The sequence below is a fragment of the Hippocampus zosterae genome, chromosome 1 (genome assembly GCF_025434085.1).
Source record: "Hippocampus zosterae strain Florida chromosome 1, ASM2543408v3, whole genome shotgun sequence".
NCBI classification, from domain to species: domain Eukaryota; kingdom Metazoa; phylum Chordata; class Actinopteri; order Syngnathiformes; family Syngnathidae; genus Hippocampus; species Hippocampus zosterae.
In genome coordinates this window covers 42,137,468-42,156,900 of record NC_067451.1, presented here as the reverse complement: position 1 = coordinate 42,156,900, position 19,433 = coordinate 42,137,468, and the positions used below count along the sequence as shown (strand labels likewise).

Sequence of the window (19,433 nt, the reverse complement as noted above, 5' to 3'; positions counted from 1 at the left end):
GGAATAAAATTAATGTCCAACAGAGGGAGCCGTCTGCACGGGGTCGGTCATGATAGCACTTGGACATGAAACAGCTTGGGATTTCCGCCTGCTGGATGCCTTTCCACCTCCACTGGAAAAGCCCACTTTTGCAACAAACATCAAATACTGCATCTGCGTGCTCGCAGAGGACCGTATGCGAGCCTGACAGGCTGCGCGCTCAAACCACCACGGGAGCGGGCCCCTCCTTCGTGCTCTCGGGAGGAGGTCATTAAATGAAAAAAAAATCACCCCACTACTCCATCCCCGACCCGCAAGTGCCTTGTCTGCTATAAAGGGGACAATTTTCACGTTTTCCCTCGCTTATGGCCATACTACCCTGAGAACGCCCGATCTCGTCCGATCTCGGAAGCTAAGCAGGGTCGGGCCTGGTTAGTACTTGGATGGGAGACCGCCTGGGAATACCAGGTGCTGTAAGCTTTTGCACCCACCTCCAATTCTCAACACGATTCACTGCTCTTTCCAAAAATTTTGGCATTCATTCGTCATTCAACTTTCACTTATCCTGTGGTTTAAAATCGTTTCCTTCACGTTGATTTGACAGATCAACGTCTCTTTGGAATAAAATTAATGTCCAACAGAGGGAGCCGTCTGCACGGGGTCGGTCATGATAGCACTTGGACATGAAACAGCTTGGGATTTCCGCCTGCTGGATGCCTTTCCACCTCCACTGGAAAAGCCCACTTTTGCAACAAACATCAAATACTGCATCTGCGTGCTCGCAGAGGACCGTATGCGAGCCTGACAGGCTGCGCGCTCAAACCACCACGGGAGCGGGCCCCTCCTTCGTGCTCTCGGGAGGAGGTCATTAAATGAAAAAAAAATCACCCCACTACTCCATCCCCGACCCGCAAGTGCCTTGTCTGCTATAAAGGGGACAATTTTCACGTTTTCCCTCGCTTATGGCCATACTACCCTGAGAACGCCCGATCTCGTCCGATCTCGGAAGCTAAGCAGGGTCGGGCCTGGTTAGTACTTGGATGGGAGACCGCCTGGGAATACCAGGTGCTGTAAGCTTTTGCACCCACCTCCAATTCTCAACACGATTCACTGCTCTTTCCAAAAATTTTGGCATTCATTCGTCATTCAACTTTCACTTATCCTGTGGTTTAAAATCGTTTCCTTCACGTTGATTTGACAGATCAACGTCTCTTTGGAATAAAATTAATGTCCAACAGAGGGAGCCGTCTGCACGGGGATCGGTCATGATAGCACTTGGACATGAAACAGCTTGGGATTTCCGCCTGCTGGATGCGTTTGCACCTCCACTGGAAAAGCCCACTTTTGCAACAAACATCAAATACCGCATCTGCGCGCTCGCAGAGGACCGTATGCGAGCCTGACAGGCTGCGCGCTCAAACCACCACGGGAGCAGGCCCCTCCTTCGTGCTCTCGGGAGGAGGTCATTAAATGAAAAAAAAATCACCCCACTACTCCATCCCCGACCCAGAAGTGCCCTGTCTGCTATAAAGAGGATAATTTTCGCGTTTTCCCTCGCTTACGGCCATACTGCCCTGAGAACACCCGATCTCGTCTGATCTCGGAAGCTAAGCAGGGTAGGGCCTGGTTAGTACTTGGATGGGAGACCGCCTGGGAATACCAGGTGCTGTAAGCTTTTGCACCCACCTCCAATTCACAACACGATTCACTGCTCTTTCCAAAAATTTTGGCATTCATTCGTCATTCAACTTTCACTTATCCTGTGGTTTGAAATCGTTTCCTTCACGTTGATTTGACAGATCAACGTCTCTTTGGAATAAAATTAATGTCCAACAGAGGGAGCCGTCTGCACGGGGTCGTTCATGATAGCACTTGGACATGAAACAGCTTGGGATTTCCGCCTGCTGGATGCCTTTGCACCTCCACTGGAAAAGCCCACTTTTGCAACAAACATCAAATACTGCATCTGCGTGCTCGCAGAGGACCGTATGCGAGCCTGACAGGCTGCGCGCTCAAACCACCACGGGAGCGGGCCCCTCCTTCGTGCTCTCGGGAGGAGGTCATTAAATGAAAAAAAAATCACCCCACTACTCCATCCCCGACCCGCAAGTGCCGTGTCTGCTATAAAGGGGACAATTTTCACGTTTTCCCTCGCTTACGGCCATACTACCCTGAGAACGCCCGATCTCGTCCGATCTCGGAAGCTAAGCAGGGTCGGTCCTGGTTAGTACTTGGATGGGAGACCGCCTGGGAATACCAGGTGCTGTAAGCTTTTGCACCCACCTCCAATTCTCAACACGATTCACTGCTCTTTCCAAAAATTTTGGCATTCATTCGTCATTCAACTTTCACTTATCCTGTGGTTTAAAATCGTTTCCTTCACGTTGATTTGACAGATCAACGTCTCTTTGGAATAAAATTAATGTCCAACAGAGGGAGCCGTCTGCACGGGAATCGGTAATGATAGCACTTGGACATGAAACAGCTTGGGATTTCCGCCTGCTGGATGCCTATGCACCTCCACTGGAAAAGCCCACTTTTGCAACAGACATCAAGTACAGCCTCTGCGCGCTCGCAGAGGACCGTATGCGAGCCTGACAGGCTGCGCGCTCAAACCACCACGGGAGCGGGCCCCTCCTTTGTGCACTCCGGAGGAGGTTTATTAAATGAAAAAAAATCACCCCACTACTCCACCCCCGACCCAGAAGTGCCCTGTCTGCTATAAAGAGGACAATTTTCGCGTTTTCCCTCGCTTACGGCCATACTACCCTGAGAACGCCCGATCTCGTCCGATCTCGGAAGCTAAGCAGGGTCGGGCCTGGTTAGTACTTGGATGGGAGACCGCCTGGGAATACCAGGTGCTGTAAGCTTTTGCACCCACCTCCAAATCACAACACGATTCACTGCTCTTTCCAAAAATTTTGGCATTCATTCGTCATTCAACTTTCACTTATCCTGTGGTTTAAAATCGTTTCCTTCACGTTGATTTGACAGATCAACGTCTCTTTGGAATAAAATTAATGTCCAACAGAGGGAGCCGTCTGCACGGGGATCGGTCATGATAGCACTTGGACATGAAACAGCTTGGGATTTCCGCCTGCTGGATGCGTTTGCACCTCCACTGGAAAAGCCCACTTTTGCAACAAACATCAAATACCGCATCTGCGCGCTCGCAGAGGACCGTATGCGAGCCTGACAGGCTGCGCGCTCAAACCACCACGGGAGCAGGCCCCTCCTTCGTGCTCTCGGGAGGAGGTCATTAAATGAAAAAAAAATCACCCCACTACTCCATCCCCGACCCGCAAGTGCCGTGTCTGCTATAAAGGGGACAATTTTCACGTTTTCCCTCGCTTACGGCCATACTACCCTGAGAACGCCCGATCTCGTCCGATCTCGGAAGCTAAGCAGGGTCGGGCCTGGTTAGTACTTGGATGGGAGACCGCCTGGGAATACCAGGTGCTGTAAGCTTTTGCACCCACCTCCAATTCTCAACACGATTCACTGCTCTTTCCAAAAATTTTGGCTTTCATTAGTCATTCAACTTTCACTTATCCTGTGGTTTGAAATCGTTTCCTTCACGTTGATTTGACAGATCAAGTTCTCTTTGGAATAAAATTAATGTCCAACAGAGGGAGCCGTCTGCACGGGGTCGTTCATGATAGCACTTGGACATGAAACAGCTTGGGATTTCCGCCTGCTGGATGCCTTTGCACCTCCACTGGAAAAGCCCACTTTTGCAACAAACATCAAATACTGCATCTGCGTGCTCGCAGAGGACCGTATGCGAGCCTGACAGGCTGCGCGCTCAAACCACCACGGGAGCGGGCCCCTCCTTCGTGCTCTCGGGAGGAGGTCATTAAATGAAAAAAAAATCACCCCACTACTCCATCCCCGACCCGCAAGTGCCGTGTCTGCTATAAAGGGGACAATTTTCACGTTTTCCCTCGCTTACGGCCATACTACCCTGAGAACGCCCGATCTCGTCCGATCTCGGAAGCTAAGCAGGGTCGGGCCTGGTTAGTACTTGGATGGGAGACCGCCTGGGAATACCAGGTGCTGTAAGCTTTTGCACCCACCTCCAATTCTCAACACGATTCACTGCTCTTTCCAAAAATTTTGGCTTTCATTAGTCATTCAACTTTCACTTATCCTGTGGTTTGAAATCGTTTCCTTCACGTTGATTTGACAGATCAAGTTCTCTTTGGAATAAAATTAATGTCCAACAGAGGGAGCCGTCTGCACGGGGTCGTTCATGATAGCACTTGGACATGAAACAGCTTGGGATTTCCGCCTGCTGGATGCCTTTGCACCTCCACTGGAAAAGCCCACTTTTGCAACAAACATCAAATACTGCATCTGCGTGCTCGCAGAGGACCGTATGCGAGCCTGACAGGCTGCGCGCTCAAACCACCACGGGAGCGGGCCCCTCCTTCGTGCTCTCGGGAGGAGGTCATTAAATGAAAAAAAAATCACCCCACTACTCCATCCCCGACCCGCAAGTGCCGTGTCTGCTATAAAGGGGACAATTTTCACGTTTTCCCTCGCTTACGGCCATACTACCCTGAGAACGCCCGATCTCGTCCGATCTCGGAAGCTAAGCAGGGTCGGGCCTGGTTAGTACTTGGATGGGATTCCGCCTGGGAATACCAGGTGCTGTAAGCTTTTGCACCCACCTCCAATTCTCAACACGATTCACTGCTCTTTCCAAAAATTTTGGCATTCATTCGTCATTCAACTTTCACTTATCCTGTGGTTTAAAATCGTTTCCTTCACGTTGATTTGACAGATCAACGTCTCTTTGGAATAAAATTAATGTCCAACAGAGGGAGCCGTCTGCACGGGAATCGGTAATGATAGCACTTGGACATGAAACAGCTTGGGATTTCCGCCTGCTGGATGCCTATGCACCTCCACTGGAAAAGCCCACTTTTGCAACAGACATCAAGTACAGCCTCTGCGCGCTCGCAGAGGACCGTATGCGAGCCTGACAGGCTGCGCGCTCAAACCACCACGGGAGCGGGCCCCTCCTTTGTGCACTCCGGAGGAGGTTTATTAAATGAAAAAAAATCACCCCACTACTCCACCCCCGACCCAGAAGTGCCCTGTCTGCTATAAAGAGGACAATTTTCGCGTTTTCCCTCGCTTACGGCCATACTACCCTGAGAACGCCCGATCTCGTCCGATCTCGGAAGCTAAGCAGGGTCGGGCCTGGTTAGTACTTGGATGGGAGACCGCCTGGGAATACCAGGTGCTGTAAGCTTTTGCACCCACCTCCAAATCACAACACGATTCACTGCTCTTTCCAAAAATTTTGGCATTCATTCGTCATTCAACTTTCACTTATCCTGTGGTTTAAAATCGTTTCCTTCACGTTGATTTGACAGATCAACGTCTCTTTGGAATAAAATTAATGTCCAACAGAGGGAGCCGTCTGCACGGGGATCGGTCATGATAGCACTTGGACATGAAACAGCTTGGGATTTCCGCCTGCTGGATGCGTTTGCACCTCCACTGGAAAAGCCCACTTTTGCAACAAACATCAAATACCGCATCTGCGCGCTCGCAGAGGACCGTATGCGAGCCTGACAGGCTGCGCGCTCAAACCACCACGGGAGCAGGCCCCTCCTTCGTGCTCTCGGGAGGAGGTCATTAAATGAAAAAAAAATCACCCCACTACTCCATCCCCGACCCGCAAGTGCCGTGTCTGCTATAAAGGGGACAATTTTCACGTTTTCCCTCGCTTACGGCCATACTACCCTGAGAACGCCCGATCTCGTCCGATCTCGGAAGCTAAGCAGGGTCGGGCCTGGTTAGTACTTGGATGGGAGACCGCCTGGGAATACCAGGTGCTGTAAGCTTTTGCACCCACCTCCAATTCTCAACACGATTCACTGCTCTTTCCAAAAATTTTGGCTTTCATTAGTCATTCAACTTTCACTTATCCTGTGGTTTGAAATCGTTTCCTTCACGTTGATTTGACAGATCAAGTTCTCTTTGGAATAAAATTAATGTCCAACAGAGGGAGCCGTCTGCACGGGGTCGTTCATGATAGCACTTGGACATGAAACAGCTTGGGATTTCCGCCTGCTGGATGCCTTTGCACCTCCACTGGAAAAGCCCACTTTTGCAACAAACATCAAATACTGCATCTGCGTGCTCGCAGAGGACCGTATGCGAGCCTGACAGGCTGCGCGCTCAAACCACCACGGGAGCGGGCCCCTCCTTCGTGCTCTCGGGAGGAGGTCATTAAATGAAAAAAAAATCACCACACTACTCCATCCCCTACCCGCAAGTGCCTTGTCTGCTATAAAGGGGACAATTTTCACGTTTTCCCTCGCTTACGGCCATACTACCCTGAGAACGCCCGATCTCGTCCGATCTCGGAAGCTAAGCAGGGTCGGGCCTGGTTAGTACTTGGATGGGAGACCGCCTGGGAATACCAGGTGCTGTAAGCTTTTGCACCCACCTCCAAATCACAACACGATTCACTGCTCTTTCCAAAAATTTTGGCATTCATTCGTCATTCAACTTTCACTTATCCTGTGGTTTGAAATCGTTTCCTTCACGTTGATTTGACAGATCAACGTCTCTTTGGAATAAAATTAATGTCCAACAGAGGGAGCCGTCAGCACGGGGATCGGTCATGATAGCACTTGGACATGAAGCAGCTTGGGATTTCCGCCTGCTGGATACCTTTGCACCTCCACTGGAAAAGCCCACTTTTGCAACAAACATCAAATACTGCATCTGCGTGCTCGCAGAGGACCGTATGCGAGCCTGACAGGCTGCGCGCTCAAACCACCACGGGAGCGGGCCCCTCCTTCGTGCTCTCGGGAGGAGGTCATTAAATGAAAAAAAAATCACCCCACTACTCCATCCCCGACCCGCAAGTGCCGTGTCTGCTATAAAGGGGACAATTTTCACGTTTTCCCTCGCTTACGGCCATACTACCCTGAGAACGCCCGATCTCGTCCGATCTCGGAAGCTAAGCAGGGTCGGGCCTGGTTAGTACTTGGATGGGAGACCGCCTGGGAATACCAGGTGCTGTAAGCTTTTGCACCCACCTCCAATTCTCAACACGATTCACTGCTCTTTCCAAAAATTTTGGCTTTCATTAGTCATTCAACTTTCACTTATCCTGTGGTTTGAAATCGTTTCCTTCACGTTGATTTGACAGATCAAGTTCTCTTTGGAATAAAATTAATGTCCAACAGAGGGAGCCGTCTGCACGGGGTCGTTCATGATAGCACTTGGACATGAAACAGCTTGGGATTTCCGCCTGCTGGATGCCTTTGCACCTCCACTGGAAAAGCCCACTTTTGCAACAAACATCAAATACTGCATCTGCGTGCTCGCAGAGGACCGTATGCGAGCCTGACAGGCTGCGCGCTCAAACCACCACGGGAGCGGGCCCCTCCTTCGTGCTCTCGGGAGGAGGTCATTAAATGAAAAAAAAATCACCCCACTACTCCATCCCCGACCCGCAAGTGCCGTGTCTGCTATAAAGGGGATAATTTTCGCGTTTTCCCTCGCTTACGGCCATACTACCCTGAGAACACCCGATCTCGTCTGATCTCGGAAGCTAAGCAGGGTAGGGCCTGGTTAGTACTTGGATGGGAGACCGCCTGGGAATACCAGGTGCTGTAAGCTTTTGCACCCACCTCCAATTCACAACACGATTCACTGCTCTTTCCAAAAATTTTGGCATTCATTCGTCATTCAACTTTCACTTATCCTGTGGTTTGAAATCGTTTCCTTCACGTTGATTTGACAGATCAACGTCTCTTTGGAATAAAATTAATGTCCAACAGAGGGAGCCGTCTGCACGGGGATCGGTCATGATAGCACTTGGACATGAAGCAGCTTGGGATTTCCGCCTGCTGGATGCCTTTGCACCTCCACTGGAAAAGCCCACTTTTGCAACAAACATCAAATACCGCATCTGCGTGCTCGCAGAGGACCGTATGCGAGCCTGACAGGCTGCGCGCTCAAACCACCACGGGAGCGGGCCCCTCCTTCGTGCTCTCGGGAGGAGGTCATTAAATGAAAAAAAAATCACCCCACTACTCCATCCCCGACCCGCAAGTGCCCTGTCTGCTATAAAGGGGACAATTTTCACATTTTCCCTCGCTTACGGCCATACTACCCTGAGAACGCCCGATCTCGTCCGATCTCGGAAGCTAAGCAGGGTCGGGCCTGGTTAGTACTTGAATGGGAGACCGCCTGGGAATACCAGGTGCTGTAAGCTTTTGCACCCACCTCCAATTCACAACACGATTCACTGCTCTTTCCAAAAATTTTGGCATTCATTCGTCATTCAACTTTCACTTATCCTGTGGTTTGAAATCGTTTCCTTCACGTTGATTTGACGGATCAACGTCTCTTTGGAATAAAATTAATGTCCAACAGAGGGAGACGTCTGCACGGGGATCGGTCATGATAGCACTTGGACATGAAGCAGCTTGGGATTTCCGCCTGCTGGATGCCTTTGCACCTCCACTGGAAAAGCCCACTTTTGCAACAAACATCAAATACTGCATCTGCGTGCTCGCAGAGGACCGTATGCGAGCCTGACAGGCTGCGCGCTCAAACCACCACGGGAGCGGGCCCCTCCTTCGTGCTCTCGGGAGGAGGTCATGAAATGAAAAAAAAATCACCCCACTACTCCATCCCCGACCCGCAAGTGCCTTGTCTGCTATAAAGGGGACAATTTTCGCGTTTTCCCTCGCTTATGGCCATACTACCCTGAGAACGCCCGATCTAGTCCGATCTCGGAAGCTAAGCAGGGTCGGGCCTGGTTAGTACTTGGATGGGAGACCACCTGGGAATACCAGGTGCTCTAAGCTTTTGCACCCACCTCCAATTCTCAACACGATTCACTGCTCTTTCCAAAAATTTTGGCTTTCATTAGTCAGTCAACTATCACTTATCCTGTGGTTTGAAATCGTTTCCTTCACGTTGATTTGACAGATCAACGTCTCTTTGGAATAAAATTAATGTCCGACAGAGGGAGCCGTCTGCACGGGGTCGGTCATGATAGCACTTGGACATGAAACAGCTTGGGATTTCCGCCTGCTGGATGCCTTTGCACCTCCACTGGAAAAGCCCACTTTTGCAACAAACATCAAATACTGCATCTGCGTGCTCGCAGAGGACCATATGCGAGCCTGACAGGCTGCGCGCTCAAACCACCACGGGAGCGGGCCCCTCCTTCGTGCTCTCGGGAGGAGGTCATTAAATGAAAAAAAAATCACCACACTACTCCATCCCCTACCCGCAAGTGCCTTGTCTGCTATAAAGGGGACAATTTTCACGTTTTCCCTCGCTTACGGCCATACTACCCTGAGAACGCCCGATCTCGTCCGATCTCGGAAGCTAAGCAGGGTCGGGCCTGGTTAGTACTTGGATGGGAGACCGCCTGGGAATACCAGGTGCTGTAAGCTTTTGCACCCACCTCCAAATCACAACACGATTCACTGCTCTTTCCAAAAATTTTGGCATTCATTCGTCATTCAACTTTCACTTATCCTGTGGTTTGAAATCGTTTCCTTCACGTTGATTTGACAGATCAACGTCTCTTTGGAATAAAATTAATGTCCAACAGAGGGAGCCGTCAGCACGGGGATCGGTCATGATAGCACTTGGACATGAAGCAGCTTGGGATTTCCGCCTGCTGGATACCTTTGCACCTCCACTGGAAAAGCCCACTTTTGCAACAAACATCAAATACTGCATCTGCGTGCTCGCAGAGGACCGTATGCGAGCCTGACAGGCTGCGCGCTCAAACCACCACGGGAGCGGGCCCCTCCTTCGTGCTCTCGGGAGGAGGTCATTAAATGAAAAAAAAATCACCCCACTACTCCATCCCCGACCCGCAAGTGCCGTGTCTGCTATAAAGGGGACAATTTTCACGTTTTCCCTCGCTTACGGCCATACTACCCTGAGAACGCCCGATCTCGTCCGATCTCGGAAGCTAAGCAGGGTCGGGCCTGGTTAGTACTTGGATGGGAGACCGCCTGGGAATACCAGGTGCTGTAAGCTTTTGCACCCACCTCCAATTCTCAACACGATTCACTGCTCTTTCCAAAAATTTTGGCTTTCATTAGTCATTCAACTTTCACTTATCCTGTGGTTTGAAATCGTTTCCTTCACGTTGATTTGACAGATCAAGTTCTCTTTGGAATAAAATTAATGTCCAACAGAGGGAGCCGTCTGCACGGGGATCGGTCATGATAGCACTTGGACATGAAACAGCTTGGGATTTCCGCCTGCAAGATGCCTTTGCACCTCCACTGGAAAAGCCCACTTTTGCAACAAACATCAAATACCGCATCTGCGCGCTCGCAGAGGACCGAATGCGAGCCTGACAGGCTGCGCGCTCAAACCACCACGGGAGCGGGCCCCTCCTTCGTGCTCTCGGGAGGAGGTCATTAAATGAAAAAAAAATCACCCCACGACTCCATCCCCGACCCGCAAGTGCCATGTCTGCTATAAAGGGGATAATTTTCGCATTTTCCCTCGCTTATGGCCATACTACCCTGAGAACACCCGATCTCGTCTGATCTCGGAAGCTAAGCAGGGTAGGGCCTGGTTAGTACTTGGATGGGAGACCGCCTGGGAATACCAGGTGCTGTAAGCTTTTGCACCCACCTCCAATTCACAACACGATTCACTGCTCTTTCCAAAAATTTTGGCATTCATTCGTCATTCAACTTTCACTTATCCTGTGGTTTGAAATCGTTTCCTTCACGTTGATTTGACAGATCAACGTCTCTTTGGAATAAAATTAATGTCCAACAGAGGGAGCCGTCTGCACGGGGATCGGTCATGATAGCACTTGGACATGAAGCAGCTTGGGATTTCCGCCTGCTGGATGCCTTTGCACCTCCACTGGAAAAGCCCACTTTTGCAACAAACATCAAATACCGCATCTGCGTGCTCGCAGAGGACCGTATGCGAGCCTGACAGGCTGCGCGCTCAAACCACCACGGGAGCGGGCCCCTCCTTCGTGCTCTCGGGAGGAGGTCATTAAATGAAAAAAAAATCACCCCACTACTCCATCCCCGACCCGCAAGTGCCCTGTCTGCTATAAAGGGGACAATTTTCACATTTTCCCTCGCTTACGGCCATACTACCCTGAGAACGCCCGATCTCGTCCGATCTCGGAAGCTAAGCAGGGTCGGGCCTGGTTAGTACTTGAATGGGAGACCGCCTGGGAATACCAGGTGCTGTAAGCTTTTGCACCCACCTCCAATTCACAACACGATTCACTGCTCTTTCCAAAAATTTTGGCATTCATTCGTCATTCAACTTTCACTTATCCTGTGGTTTGAAATCGTTTCCTTCACGTTGATTTGACGGATCAACGTCTCTTTGGAATAAAATTAATGTCCAACAGAGGGAGACGTCTGCACGGGGATCGGTCATGATAGCACTTGGACATGAAGCAGCTTGGGATTTCCGCCTGCTGGATGCCTTTGCACCTCCACTGGAAAAGCCCACTTTTGCAACAAACATCAAATACTGCATCTGCGTGCTCGCAGAGGACCGTATGCGAGCCTGACAGGCTGCGCGCTCAAACCACCACGGGAGCGGGCCCCTCCTTCGTGCTCTCGGGAGGAGGTCATTAAATGAAAAAAAAATCACCCCACTACTCCATCCCCGACCCGCAAGTGCCGTGTCTGCTATAAAGGGGACAATTTTCACGTTTTCCCTCGCTTACGGCCATACTACCCTGAGAACGCCCGATCTCGTCCGATCTCGGAAGCTAAGCAGGGTCGGGCCTGGTTAGTACTTGGATGGGAGACCGCCTGGGAATACCAGGTGCTGTAAGCTTTTGCACCCACCTCCAATTCTCAACACGATTCACTGCTCTTTCCAAAAATTTTGGCTTTCATTAGTCATTCAACTTTCACTTATCCTGTGGTTTGAAATCGTTTCCTTCACGTTGATTTGACAGATCAAGTTCTCTTTGGAATAAAATTAATGTCCAACAGAGGGAGCCGTCTGCACGGGGTCGTTCATGATAGCACTTGGACATGAAACAGCTTGGGATTTCCGCCTGCTGGATGCCTTTGCACCTCCACTGGAAAAGCCCACTTTTGCAACAAACATCAAATACTGCATCTGCGTGCTCGCAGAGGACCGTATGCGAGCCTGACAGGCTGCGCGCTCAAACCACCACGGGAGCGGGCCCCTCCTTCGTGCTCTCGGGAGGAGGTCATTAAATGAAAAAAAAATCACCCCACTACTCCATCCCCGACCCGCAAGTGCCGTGTCTGCTATAAAGGGGATAATTTTCGCGTTTTCCCTCGCTTACGGCCATACTACCCTGAGAACACCCGATCTCGTCTGATCTCGGAAGCTAAGCAGGGTAGGGCCTGGTTAGTACTTGGATGGGAGACCGCCTGGGAATACCAGGTGCTGTAAGCTTTTGCACCCACCTCCAATTCACAACACGATTCACTGCTCTTTCCAAAAATTTTGGCATTCATTCGTCATTCAACTTTCACTTATCCTGTGGTTTGAAATCGTTTCCTTCACGTTGATTTGACAGATCAACGTCTCTTTGGAATAAAATTAATGTCCAACAGAGGGAGCCGTCTGCACGGGGATCGGTCATGATAGCACTTGGACATGAAGCAGCTTGGGATTTCCGCCTGCTGGATGCCTTTGCACCTCCACTGGAAAAGCCCACTTTTGCAACAAACATCAAATACCGCATCTGCGTGCTCGCAGAGGACCGTATGCGAGCCTGACAGGCTGCGCGCTCAAACCACCACGGGAGCGGGCCCCTCCTTCGTGCTCTCGGGAGGAGGTCATTAAATGAAAAAAAAATCACCCCACTACTCCATCCCCGACCCGCAAGTGCCCTGTCTGCTATAAAGGGGACAATTTTCACATTTTCCCTCGCTTACGGCCATACTACCCTGAGAACGCCCGATCTCGTCCGATCTCGGAAGCTAAGCAGGGTCGGGCCTGGTTAGTACTTGAATGGGAGACCGCCTGGGAATACCAGGTGCTGTAAGCTTTTGCACCCACCTCCAATTCACAACACGATTCACTGCTCTTTCCAAAAATTTTGGCATTCATTCGTCATTCAACTTTCACTTATCCTGTGGTTTGAAATCGTTTCCTTCACGTTGATTTGACGGATCAACGTCTCTTTGGAATAAAATTAATGTCCAACAGAGGGAGACGTCTGCACGGGGATCGGTCATGATAGCACTTGGACATGAAGCAGCTTGGGATTTCCGCCTGCTGGATGCCTTTGCACCTCCACTGGAAAAGCCCACTTTTGCAACAAACATCAAATACTGCATCTGCGTGCTCGCAGAGGACCGTATGCGAGCCTGACAGGCTGCGCGCTCAAACCACCACGGGAGCGGGCCCCTCCTTCGTGCTCTCGGGAGGAGGTCATGAAATGAAAAAAAAATCACCCCACTACTCCATCCCCGACCCGCAAGTGCCTTGTCTGCTATAAAGGGGACAATTTTCGCGTTTTCCCTCGCTTATGGCCATACTACCCTGAGAACGCCCGATCTAGTCCGATCTCGGAAGCTAAGCAGGGTCGGGCCTGGTTAGTACTTGGATGGGAGACCACCTGGGAATACCAGGTGCTCTAAGCTTTTGCACCCACCTCCAATTCTCAACACGATTCACTGCTCTTTCCAAAAATTTTGGCTTTCATTAGTCAGTCAACTATCACTTATCCTGTGGTTTGAAATCGTTTCCTTCACGTTGATTTGACAGATCAACGTCTCTTTGGAATAAAATTAATGTCCGACAGAGGGAGCCGTCTGCACGGGGTCGGTCATGATAGCACTTGGACATGAAACAGCTTGGGATTTCCGCCTGCTGGATGCCTTTGCACCTCCACTGGAAAAGCCCACTTTTGCAACAAACATCAAATACTGCATCTGCGTGCTCGCAGAGGACCATATGCGAGCCTGACAGGCTGCGCGCTCAAACCACCACGGGAGCGGGCCCCTCCTTCGTGCTCTCGGGAGGAGGTCATTAAATGAAAAAAAAATCACCACACTACTCCATCCCCTACCCGCAAGTGCCTTGTCTGCTATAAAGGGGACAATTTTCACGTTTTCCCTCGCTTACGGCCATACTACCCTGAGAACGCCCGATCTCGTCCGATCTCGGAAGCTAAGCAGGGTCGGGCCTGGTTAGTACTTGGATGGGAGACCGCCTGGGAATACCAGGTGCTGTAAGCTTTTGCACCCACCTCCAATTCTCAACACGATTCACTGCTCTTTCCAAAAATTTTGGCTTTCATTAGTCATTCAACTTTCACTTATCCTGTGGTTTGAAATCGTTTCCTTCACGTTGATTTGACAGATCAAGTTCTCTTTGGAATAAAATTAATGTCCAACAGAGGGAGCCGTCTGCACGGGGATCGGTCATGATAGCACTTGGACATGAAACAGCTTGGGATTTCCGCCTGCAAGATGCCTTTGCACCTCCACTGGAAAAGCCCACTTTTGCAACAAACATCAAATACCGCATCTGCGCGCTCGCAGAGGACCGAATGCGAGCCTGACAGGCTGCGCGCTCAAACCACCACGGGAGCGGGCCCCTCCTTCGTGCTCTCGGGAGGAGGTCATTAAATGAAAAAAAAATCACCCCACGACTCCATCCCCGACCCGCAAGTGCCATGTCTGCTATAAAGGGGATAATTTTCGCGTTTTCCCTCGCTTATGGCCATACTACCCTGAGAACACCCGATCTCGTCTGATCTCGGAAGCTAAGCAGGGTAGGGCCTGGTTAGTACTTGGATGGGAGACCGCCTGGGAATACCAGGTGCTGTAAGCTTTTGCACCCACCTCCAATTCACAACACGATTCACTGCTCTTTCCAAAAATTTTGGCATTCATTCGTCATTCAACTTTCACTTATCCTGTGGTTTGAAATCGTTTCCTTCACGTTGATTTGACAGATCAACGTCTCTTTGGAATAAAATTAATGTCCAACAGAGGGAGCCGTCTGCACGGGGATCGGTCATGATAGCACTTGGACATGAAGCAGCTTGGGATTTCCGCCTGCTGGATGCCTTTGCACCTCCACTGGAAAAGCCCACTTTTGCAACAAACATCAAATACCGCATCTGCGTGCTCGCAGAGGACCGTATGCGAGCCTGACAGGCTGCGCGCTCAAACCACCACGGGAGCGGGCCCCTCCTTCGTGCTCTCGGGAGGAGGTCATTAAATGAAAAAAAAATCACCCCACTACTCCATCCCCGACCCGCAAGTGCCCTGTCTGCTATAAAGGGGACAATTTTCACATTTTCCCTCGCTTACGGCCATACTACCCTGAGAACGCCCGATCTCGTCCGATCTCGGAAGCTAAGCAGGGTCGGGCCTGGTTAGTACTTGAATGGGAGACCGCCTGGGAATACCAGGTGCTGTAAGCTTTTGCACCCACCTCCAATTCACAACACGATTCACTGCTCTTTCCAAAAATTTTGGCATTCATTCGTCATTCAACTTTCACTTATCCTGTGGTTTGAAATCGTTTCCTTCACGTTGATTTGACGGATCAACGTCTCTTTGGAATAAAATTAATGTCCAACAGAGGGAGACGTCTGCACGGGGATCGGTCATGATAGCACTTGGACATGAAGCAGCTTGGGATTTCCGCCTGCTGGATGCCTTTGCACCTCCACTGGAAAAGCCCACTTTTGCAACAAACATCAAATACTGCATCTGCGTGCTCGCAGAGGACCGTATGCGAGCCTGACAGGCTGCGCGCTCAAACCACCACGGGAGCGGGCCCCTCCTTCGTGCTCTCGGGAGGAGGTCATTAAATGAAAAAAAAATCACCCCACTACTCCATCCCCGACCCGCAAGTGCCGTGTCTGCTATAAAGGGGACAATTTTCACGTTTTCCCTCGCTTACGGCCATACTACCCTGAGAACGCCCGATCTCGTCCGATCTCGGAAGCTAAGCAGGGTCGGGCCTGGTTAGTACTTGGATGGGAGACCGCCTGGGAATACCAGGTGCTGTAAGCTTTTGCACCCACCTCCAATTCTCAACACGATTCACTGCTCTTTCCAAAAATTTTGGCTTTCATTAGTCATTCAACTTTCACTTATCCTGTGGTTTGAAATCGTTTCCTTCACGTTGATTTGACAGATCAAGTTCTCTTTGGAATAAAATTAATGTCCAACAGAGGGAGCCGTCTGCACGGGGTCGTTCATGATAGCACTTGGACATGAAACAGCTTGGGATTTCCGCCTGCTGGATGCCTTTGCACCTCCACTGGAAAAGCCCACTTTTGCAACAAACATCAAATACTGCATCTGCGTGCTCGCAGAGGACCGTATGCGAGCCTGACAGGCTGCGCGCTCAAACCACCACGGGAGCGGGCCCCTCCTTCGTGCTCTCGGGAGGAGGTCATTAAATGAAAAAAAAATCACCCCACTACTCCATCCCCGACCCGCAAGTGCCGTGTCTGCTATAAAGGGGATAATTTTCGCGTTTTCCCTCGCTTACGGCCATACTACCCTGAGAACACCCGATCTCGTCTGATCTCGGAAGCTAAGCAGGGTAGGGCCTGGTTAGTACTTGGATGGGAGACCGCCTGGGAATACCAGGTGCTGTAAGCTTTTGCACCCACCTCCAATTCACAACACGATTCACTGCTCTTTCCAAAAATTTTGGCATTCATTCGTCATTCAACTTTCACTTATCCTGTGGTTTGAAATCGTTTCCTTCACGTTGATTTGACAGATCAACGTCTCTTTGGAATAAAATTAATGTCCAACAGAGGGAGCCGTCTGCACGGGGATCGGTCATGATAGCACTTGGACATGAAGCAGCTTGGGATTTCCGCCTGCTGGATGCCTTTGCACCTCCACTGGAAAAGCCCACTTTTGCAACAAACATCAAATACCGCATCTGCGTGCTCGCAGAGGACCGTATGCGAGCCTGACAGGCTGCGCGCTCAAACCACCACGGGAGCGGGCCCCTCCTTCGTGCTCTCGGGAGGAGGTCATTAAATGAAAAAAAAATCACCCCACTACTCCATCCCCGACCCGCAAGTGCCCTGTCTGCTATAAAGGGGACAATTTTCACATTTTCCCTCGCTTACGGCCATACTACCCTGAGAACGCCCGATCTCGTCCGATCTCGGAAGCTAAGCAGGGTCGGGCCTGGTTAGTACTTGAATGGGAGACCGCCTGGGAATACCAGGTGCTGTAAGCTTTTGCACCCACCTCCAATTCACAACACGATTCACTGCTCTTTCCAAAAATTTTGGCATTCATTCGTCATTCAACTTTCACTTATCCTGTGGTTTGAAATCGTTTCCTTCACGTTGATTTGACGGATCAACGTCTCTTTGGAATAAAATTAATGTCCAACAGAGGGAGACGTCTGCACGGGGATCGGTCATGATAGCACTTGGACATGAAGCAGCTTGGGATTTCCGCCTGCTGGATGCCTTTGCACCTCCACTGGAAAAGCCCACTTTTGCAACAAACATCAAATACTGCATCTGCGTGCTCGCAGAGGACCGTATGCGAGCCTGACAGGCTGCGCGCTCAAACCACCACGGGAGCGGGCCCCTCCTTCGTGCTCTCGGGAGGAGGTCATGAAATGAAAAAAAAATCACCCCACTACTCCATCCCCGACCCGCAAGTGCCTTGTCTGCTATAAAGGGGACAATTTTCGCGTTTTCCCTCGCTTATGGCCATACTACCCTGAGAACGCCCGATCTAGTCCGATCTCGGATCTCGGCCCCTCCTTCGTGCTCTCGGGAGGAGGTCATGAAATGAAAAAAAAATCACCCCACTACTCCATCCCCGACCCGCAAGTGCCTTGTCTGCTATAAAGGGGACAATTTTCGCATTTTCCCTCGCTTATGGCCATACTACCCTGAGAACGCCCGATCTAGTCCGATCTCGGAAGCTAAGCAGGGTCGGGCCTGGTTAGTACTTGGATGGGAGACCACCTGGGAATACCAGGTGCTCTAAGCTTTTGCACCCACCTCCAATTCTCAACACGATTCACTGCTCTTTCCAAAAATTTTGGCTTTCATTAGTCAGTCAACTATCACTTATCCTGTGGTTTGAAATCGTTTCCTTCACGTTGATTTGACAGATCAACGTCTCTTTGGAATAAAATTAATGTCCGACAGAGGGAGCCGTCTGCACGGGGTCGGTCATGATAGCACTTGGACATGAAACAGCTTGGGATTTCCGCCTGCTGGATGCCTTTGCACCTCCACTGGAAAAGCCCACTTTTGCAACAAACATCAAATACTGCATCTGCGTGCTCGCAGAGGACCATATGCGAGCCTGACAGGCTGCGCGCTCAAACCACCACGGGAGCGGGCCCCTCCTTCGTGCTCTCGGGAGGAGGTCATTAAATGAAAAAAAAATCACCACACTACTCCATCCCCTACCCGCAAGTGCCTTGTCTGCTATAAAGGGGACAATTTTCACGTTTTCCCTCGCTTACGGCCATACTACCCTGAGAACGCCCGATCTCGTCCGATCTCGGAAGCTAAGCAGGGTCGGGCCTGGTTAGTACTTGGATGGGAGACCGCCTGGGAATACCAGGTGCTGTAAGCTTTTGCACCCACCTCCAAATCACAACACGATTCACTGCTCTTTCCAAAAATTTTGGCATTCATTCGTCATTCAACTTTCACTTATCCTGTGGTTTGAAATCGTTTCCTTCACGTTGATTTGACAGATCAACGTCTCTTTGGAATAAAATTAATGTCCAACAGAGGGAGCCGTCAGCACGGGGATCGGTCATGATAGCACTTGGACATGAAGCAGCTTGGGATTTCCGCCTGCTGGATACCTTTGCACCTCCACTGGAAAAGCCCACTTTTGCAACAAACATCAAATACTGCATCTGCGTGCTCGCAGAGGACCGTATGCGAGCCTGACAGGCTGCGCGCTCAAACCACCACGGGAGCGGGCCCCTCCTTCGTGCTCTCGGGAGGAGGTCATTAAATGAAAAAAAAATCACCCCACTACTCCATCCCCGACCCGCAAGTGCCGTGTCTGCTATAAAGGGGACAATTTTCACGTTTTCCCTCGCTTACGGCCATACTACCCTGAGAACGCCCGATCTCGTCCGATCTCGGAAGCTAAGCAGGGTCGGGCCTGGTTAGTACTTGGATGGGAGACCGCCTGGGAATACCAGGTGCTGTAAGCTTTTGCACCCACCTCCAATTCTCAACACGATTCACTGCTCTTTCCAAAAATTTTGGCTTTCATTAGTCATTCAACTTTCACTTATCCTGTGGTTTGAAATCGTTTCCTTCACGTTGATTTGACAGATCAAGTTCTCTTTGGAATAAAATTAATGTCCAACAGAGGGAGCCGTCTGCACGGGGATCGGTCATGATAGCACTTGGACATGAAACAGCTTGGGATTTCCGCCTGCAAGATGCCTTTGCACCTCCACTGGAAAAGCCCACTTTTGCA

The 19,433-nt window shown here is 50.5% G+C and overlaps 32 non-coding genes across 32 annotated transcripts; all 32 read left to right on the top strand.

The window, feature by feature from the left end:
- The first annotated feature begins 340 nt into the window (after window positions 1–340).
- LOC127613078 (5S ribosomal RNA) lies at window positions 341–459 on the top strand. Its single transcript, XR_007966061.1, has one exon. It is a non-coding gene; the product is annotated as a 5S ribosomal RNA (ribosomal RNA).
- A 478-nt stretch (window positions 460–937) lies between these two features.
- On the top strand, window positions 938–1,056 carry LOC127613073 (5S ribosomal RNA). The gene has a single exon (XR_007966060.1). It is a non-coding gene; the product is annotated as a 5S ribosomal RNA (ribosomal RNA).
- Window positions 1,057–1,535: 479 nt separating this feature from the next.
- LOC127588497 (5S ribosomal RNA) lies at window positions 1,536–1,654 on the top strand. Its single transcript, XR_007959095.1, has one exon. It is a non-coding gene; the product is annotated as a 5S ribosomal RNA (ribosomal RNA).
- A 478-nt stretch (window positions 1,655–2,132) lies between these two features.
- Window positions 2,133–2,251, top strand: LOC127613870 (5S ribosomal RNA). The gene has a single exon (XR_007966350.1). It is a non-coding gene; the product is annotated as a 5S ribosomal RNA (ribosomal RNA).
- A 479-nt stretch (window positions 2,252–2,730) lies between these two features.
- LOC127611797 (5S ribosomal RNA) lies at window positions 2,731–2,849 on the top strand. Its single transcript, XR_007965459.1, has one exon. It is a non-coding gene; the product is annotated as a 5S ribosomal RNA (ribosomal RNA).
- Window positions 2,850–3,328: 479 nt separating this feature from the next.
- Window positions 3,329–3,447, top strand: LOC127611792 (5S ribosomal RNA). Its single transcript, XR_007965458.1, has one exon. It is a non-coding gene; the product is annotated as a 5S ribosomal RNA (ribosomal RNA).
- Window positions 3,448–3,925: 478 nt separating this feature from the next.
- On the top strand, window positions 3,926–4,044 carry LOC127611789 (5S ribosomal RNA). Its single transcript, XR_007965456.1, has one exon. It is a non-coding gene; the product is annotated as a 5S ribosomal RNA (ribosomal RNA).
- A 478-nt stretch (window positions 4,045–4,522) lies between these two features.
- LOC127614466 (5S ribosomal RNA) lies at window positions 4,523–4,641 on the top strand. Its single transcript, XR_007966539.1, has one exon. It is a non-coding gene; the product is annotated as a 5S ribosomal RNA (ribosomal RNA).
- A 479-nt stretch (window positions 4,642–5,120) lies between these two features.
- LOC127611779 (5S ribosomal RNA) lies at window positions 5,121–5,239 on the top strand. Its single transcript, XR_007965452.1, has one exon. It is a non-coding gene; the product is annotated as a 5S ribosomal RNA (ribosomal RNA).
- Window positions 5,240–5,718: 479 nt separating this feature from the next.
- On the top strand, window positions 5,719–5,837 carry LOC127611774 (5S ribosomal RNA). The gene has a single exon (XR_007965450.1). It is a non-coding gene; the product is annotated as a 5S ribosomal RNA (ribosomal RNA).
- A 478-nt stretch (window positions 5,838–6,315) lies between these two features.
- Window positions 6,316–6,434, top strand: LOC127611768 (5S ribosomal RNA). The gene has a single exon (XR_007965449.1). It is a non-coding gene; the product is annotated as a 5S ribosomal RNA (ribosomal RNA).
- Window positions 6,435–6,913: 479 nt separating this feature from the next.
- Window positions 6,914–7,032, top strand: LOC127611762 (5S ribosomal RNA). Its single transcript, XR_007965447.1, has one exon. It is a non-coding gene; the product is annotated as a 5S ribosomal RNA (ribosomal RNA).
- A 478-nt stretch (window positions 7,033–7,510) lies between these two features.
- On the top strand, window positions 7,511–7,629 carry LOC127588049 (5S ribosomal RNA). Its single transcript, XR_007958953.1, has one exon. It is a non-coding gene; the product is annotated as a 5S ribosomal RNA (ribosomal RNA).
- Window positions 7,630–8,108: 479 nt separating this feature from the next.
- On the top strand, window positions 8,109–8,227 carry LOC127613338 (5S ribosomal RNA). The gene has a single exon (XR_007966158.1). It is a non-coding gene; the product is annotated as a 5S ribosomal RNA (ribosomal RNA).
- A 479-nt stretch (window positions 8,228–8,706) lies between these two features.
- On the top strand, window positions 8,707–8,825 carry LOC127615343 (5S ribosomal RNA). Its single transcript, XR_007966896.1, has one exon. It is a non-coding gene; the product is annotated as a 5S ribosomal RNA (ribosomal RNA).
- Window positions 8,826–9,303: 478 nt separating this feature from the next.
- On the top strand, window positions 9,304–9,422 carry LOC127611758 (5S ribosomal RNA). The gene has a single exon (XR_007965444.1). It is a non-coding gene; the product is annotated as a 5S ribosomal RNA (ribosomal RNA).
- A 479-nt stretch (window positions 9,423–9,901) lies between these two features.
- Window positions 9,902–10,020, top strand: LOC127611752 (5S ribosomal RNA). Its single transcript, XR_007965443.1, has one exon. It is a non-coding gene; the product is annotated as a 5S ribosomal RNA (ribosomal RNA).
- A 479-nt stretch (window positions 10,021–10,499) lies between these two features.
- On the top strand, window positions 10,500–10,618 carry LOC127589122 (5S ribosomal RNA). The gene has a single exon (XR_007959290.1). It is a non-coding gene; the product is annotated as a 5S ribosomal RNA (ribosomal RNA).
- A 479-nt stretch (window positions 10,619–11,097) lies between these two features.
- LOC127613336 (5S ribosomal RNA) lies at window positions 11,098–11,216 on the top strand. The gene has a single exon (XR_007966157.1). It is a non-coding gene; the product is annotated as a 5S ribosomal RNA (ribosomal RNA).
- A 479-nt stretch (window positions 11,217–11,695) lies between these two features.
- On the top strand, window positions 11,696–11,814 carry LOC127611745 (5S ribosomal RNA). The gene has a single exon (XR_007965442.1). It is a non-coding gene; the product is annotated as a 5S ribosomal RNA (ribosomal RNA).
- Window positions 11,815–12,292: 478 nt separating this feature from the next.
- On the top strand, window positions 12,293–12,411 carry LOC127587992 (5S ribosomal RNA). Its single transcript, XR_007958934.1, has one exon. It is a non-coding gene; the product is annotated as a 5S ribosomal RNA (ribosomal RNA).
- A 479-nt stretch (window positions 12,412–12,890) lies between these two features.
- On the top strand, window positions 12,891–13,009 carry LOC127613333 (5S ribosomal RNA). The gene has a single exon (XR_007966156.1). It is a non-coding gene; the product is annotated as a 5S ribosomal RNA (ribosomal RNA).
- Window positions 13,010–13,488: 479 nt separating this feature from the next.
- Window positions 13,489–13,607, top strand: LOC127615341 (5S ribosomal RNA). The gene has a single exon (XR_007966894.1). It is a non-coding gene; the product is annotated as a 5S ribosomal RNA (ribosomal RNA).
- A 478-nt stretch (window positions 13,608–14,085) lies between these two features.
- Window positions 14,086–14,204, top strand: LOC127611741 (5S ribosomal RNA). Its single transcript, XR_007965441.1, has one exon. It is a non-coding gene; the product is annotated as a 5S ribosomal RNA (ribosomal RNA).
- Window positions 14,205–14,683: 479 nt separating this feature from the next.
- Window positions 14,684–14,802, top strand: LOC127589036 (5S ribosomal RNA). The gene has a single exon (XR_007959273.1). It is a non-coding gene; the product is annotated as a 5S ribosomal RNA (ribosomal RNA).
- A 479-nt stretch (window positions 14,803–15,281) lies between these two features.
- On the top strand, window positions 15,282–15,400 carry LOC127613329 (5S ribosomal RNA). The gene has a single exon (XR_007966155.1). It is a non-coding gene; the product is annotated as a 5S ribosomal RNA (ribosomal RNA).
- Window positions 15,401–15,879: 479 nt separating this feature from the next.
- LOC127611737 (5S ribosomal RNA) lies at window positions 15,880–15,998 on the top strand. The gene has a single exon (XR_007965440.1). It is a non-coding gene; the product is annotated as a 5S ribosomal RNA (ribosomal RNA).
- A 478-nt stretch (window positions 15,999–16,476) lies between these two features.
- On the top strand, window positions 16,477–16,595 carry LOC127587925 (5S ribosomal RNA). The gene has a single exon (XR_007958917.1). It is a non-coding gene; the product is annotated as a 5S ribosomal RNA (ribosomal RNA).
- Window positions 16,596–17,074: 479 nt separating this feature from the next.
- On the top strand, window positions 17,075–17,193 carry LOC127613322 (5S ribosomal RNA). Its single transcript, XR_007966153.1, has one exon. It is a non-coding gene; the product is annotated as a 5S ribosomal RNA (ribosomal RNA).
- A 654-nt stretch (window positions 17,194–17,847) lies between these two features.
- Window positions 17,848–17,966, top strand: LOC127615329 (5S ribosomal RNA). The gene has a single exon (XR_007966891.1). It is a non-coding gene; the product is annotated as a 5S ribosomal RNA (ribosomal RNA).
- A 478-nt stretch (window positions 17,967–18,444) lies between these two features.
- Window positions 18,445–18,563, top strand: LOC127611734 (5S ribosomal RNA). Its single transcript, XR_007965439.1, has one exon. It is a non-coding gene; the product is annotated as a 5S ribosomal RNA (ribosomal RNA).
- Window positions 18,564–19,042: 479 nt separating this feature from the next.
- On the top strand, window positions 19,043–19,161 carry LOC127611725 (5S ribosomal RNA). Its single transcript, XR_007965433.1, has one exon. It is a non-coding gene; the product is annotated as a 5S ribosomal RNA (ribosomal RNA).
- The last annotated feature ends 272 nt before the right edge of the window (window positions 19,162–19,433 follow it).